This window comes from Octopus bimaculoides, chromosome 14 (assembly GCF_001194135.2).
Source record: "Octopus bimaculoides isolate UCB-OBI-ISO-001 chromosome 14, ASM119413v2, whole genome shotgun sequence".
Lineage (NCBI taxonomy): Eukaryota > Metazoa > Mollusca > Cephalopoda > Octopoda > Octopodidae > Octopus > Octopus bimaculoides.
In genome coordinates, this window is record NC_068994.1 from 31,792,161 (window position 1) to 31,795,597 (window position 3,437).

Sequence of the window (3,437 nt, forward strand, 5' to 3'; positions counted from 1 at the left end):
GCACATAAGATGTACCATCCTGAGCGTGACCGTTGCCAGTACCGCCTGACTGGCCTTGTAGGGTTTTCGAGCGAGATCGTTGCCAGTGCCCCTGGACTGGCTCTTGTGCGGGTGGCACATAAAAGACACCATTTCGAGCGTGGCTGTTTTCGTGCGGGTGACACGTAAAAGCACCCACTACACTCTCTGAGTGGTTGGCGTTAGGAAGGGCATCCAGCTGTAGAAACTCTGCCAAATTAGATTGGAGCCTGGTGTAGCCATCCGGTTGCACCAGTCCTCAGTCAAATCGTCCAACCCATGCTAGCATGGAAAGCGGACGTTAAACGATGATGATGATGTTCATGATTTCTTGCCAATGTTCCACTATCTTGTTAATGCCTTGACAGTATAAACCACTGGGTTTTGATCCAAAGAATTCATTGAGCTGCATTTTTGGCTCCATGTCATTGTCGAACAAAACGTGTCACAGACTATTGGAGAGCAACAGAAAAAAGTGATGATCTGAAGTCGCTATGTCAGGAAAATATGGTGGATGCAGTAGAACTTCCCAACCACTTTGCATATTTGGTTGAAGTAGGGATGTGGAGGCAAAAGATGTGTTGAAGAAGCATGCCATGTTGATTACCTTGTTGAGCCAGTGCATTTTTGAACATAAAAAGCTCTGCATTGACTGTGTGGTTGTTTTCCAGCATTTTGTAGTGGATTGGCCCTTCCTAGTCCTACAGACGCAGGTCAATGGCTTGGCTTGAGATGTTTCAACCATTCATTCTTCTGCTTCATATTGACATAAAGACACTATTTTTCATTGCTGGTGATGATGTGGTAAAGAAATCACTGTTTGTGTCCACAAGTAGCCTAGTGTCAAGGAAGCAAACTGGTGGTGATAAAGGAGCACTGCAGTTTGTTTCTTTCATTCAGAGCATGTGGGCCCATACACTGAGTATTTGCACCTCACCCATCTAGTGAAGGTGACGGGCGAGGGTATCATGAGAGCATCCCATCTGCTGGGCTAATTTGCTAGTGGAATGGCATGGATTCTCATGGATGATCCTCCTGATCTGAACAGGTTAGCTGGATTGTGAAGAACCCAAGAGGTCAAAGTACATCTTGAATCACGAAAATCATTTCTGTGTAGTTCTTTTAATAATAGCACATTCTCTGTACACAACACAAATGTCTCAAATGGTTTTGAAGCTTTGGAACCTTGATTGAAAGCAAAGAGAAGCAGGTGTCAAGAATGCTCATCTTCTACTTAGCACTCCTTTGTCATATGTCTGAAAAGGGGTAAAATTTATTCAAATTTCAAAAATGGTAAAAGCTATAGAGGAAGAAGAGCTACAAAAATAGAAACCTTAAAACACTTTGATAAAAATGTTTCCGTGTTAATTGAAATAACATTGGAAAGAAACAAATGAATTTATCTAACAGCCCAGTAAATTTCCCAAATAGATAATCAATTAAATTTAGGTATGAAAGTATTTATTGTTATACTTGGGGATGGTCATATTTTGCCAATTAAACACACACTGTACATTTGGCCTTCACTTCAGCTTTATTACTATTATTTTAGTTTCTTTGTCAAAGTTCTTTTGTCACACATTCTGTGACTTCTTCAGGTCCACAAAATGGAGTGAACAGAACAAGAGGAGACACATGGGATATAGAGTTGCTGAAGAGGTCACAGAATGTGTGATGAAAGAACTTTGATAAAGAAACTAAAATGATAATAACAAGTGGACTCAGAGACCGCAAAACTCTGCCAAGGCAACATCAACGTCCTCTCAACAATTAGCCAGAGATGATTTTTTAAATGAGAATATTTGAAATAAACTCGACTGCTTTCACAAATGAGATTACTAAATATGAACCTAACCACTCTCAAAAATTAAGTAAAAAAAAACAGGAAAAATAATCCAGAATCCTTGTCCGATACTGGATTGATCCCAAAATCTAATCAGTTCATGCCAGTCACAAAGCCAAACATCCCTGAAAGTTTCATTTGAATCCATCCAGCATTTCTTGAGATATCTTGTCCAGGGACAAACAAACACACAAATAAACACAACTGAAAACAATACCTCTGCCTTCACTAAGCCAAAGTGAAGACCAAATATATAGTGTATGTGTTTAATTAGCAAAATATGACTGTCCCTAAGTATAACAGTATTTCTTTCAACACATGATTTCTTATCAAGAATCCTGCAAACCAAATACATAAATTTATGAAAGTATTATCTTATTTTATGTGAACATGGAATCTCTGGTCACATCTGGCTTGACATCAAAAACAGTTTTGCATGTTCATAGTCCAATGTCATGGTTTTATAAATCTTAAAACAGGTTTTAAAACATCCTGTAAAATACTCCATTAGTTCTGGTTTCTGTTCTTTCAGTGCTTGAAAATGTACCACAGATTGATTTGTTTTTTTCTTTTTTCCTTGCAGTTGAGTTACAAATGGCATAGATTTAGAGTTCCTAGAGACAATAGGATTATTCAACTCTTCTAATTTTAAACTTAGATGATTTAACCCTTTAGCATTCAGACTGGCCATATCCAGCTCTAAATGTTTTATGTTCAATCTGGCCAGATCCAGCCTCTCACACCTACCCTACAATGCCATTCTAACAGTTGTATTTGACAAAATAATCTGAATGTTAAATCACATCAACGTTTTAGTTCTCTTATATTCCACTAGCTGCTAAACCCGGTTTCACCCGGTCTGTTTGGATGATGTGACTGATTGTTTTCAGTTAGGCATAATCTATAACAGCATTTCTCAACCTGATCATTTTGTGTCCTGTTTCGATTGGAGCCTCCAGCTGTATGAAGATTTCACCCCCTCCTGTCAGAAAATGGCTTCAGGAGTTGTGAAGAAAGAATTTGTACGTAGTCTGTTTGTGAGAGCTATTCTATTGAACATCTGTCTAATCATTAAAAGATTTATTTAATTATGAACATAGGAAGAAATTATACATTAATCGCAATGTTTGTAAGCAGTTTTATCCGTAAAAATTTTATTTGCAGAGAGCAGAAATTGAAAGATATGTGAAATGGATGTGCGTGTGTGTGTATGTGAGAGAGAAAGAGGGTAAGAAAGAGAGAACGAGTAAGTGAATTTGTGTGTCATTGACTTACGTTGGCTGGCACAGCAAGTACGAAGCTTTTGAGGCGCAGAAATTGATACATACCTGTTGAAGATTAAAATGTATGTAAGAGCTATTGTTTTCGACGCGTGTATAATCATAGAGAAACTGAAAGACATGAAATGTCCATTTGTGTGTGTATGTATGTGTATTTTTGGCGGGATTTTTTGGCCGGACAAGTAAAAAGGAAAGGCGATCTTTTGAAGTGGGCGTTGAATGAAGAGACATGAGCAGTTTTATGACTGAACTTCTTTTGAAGTTGTGGTGAGAGGGGAGAATTGATGTGCGTGCGT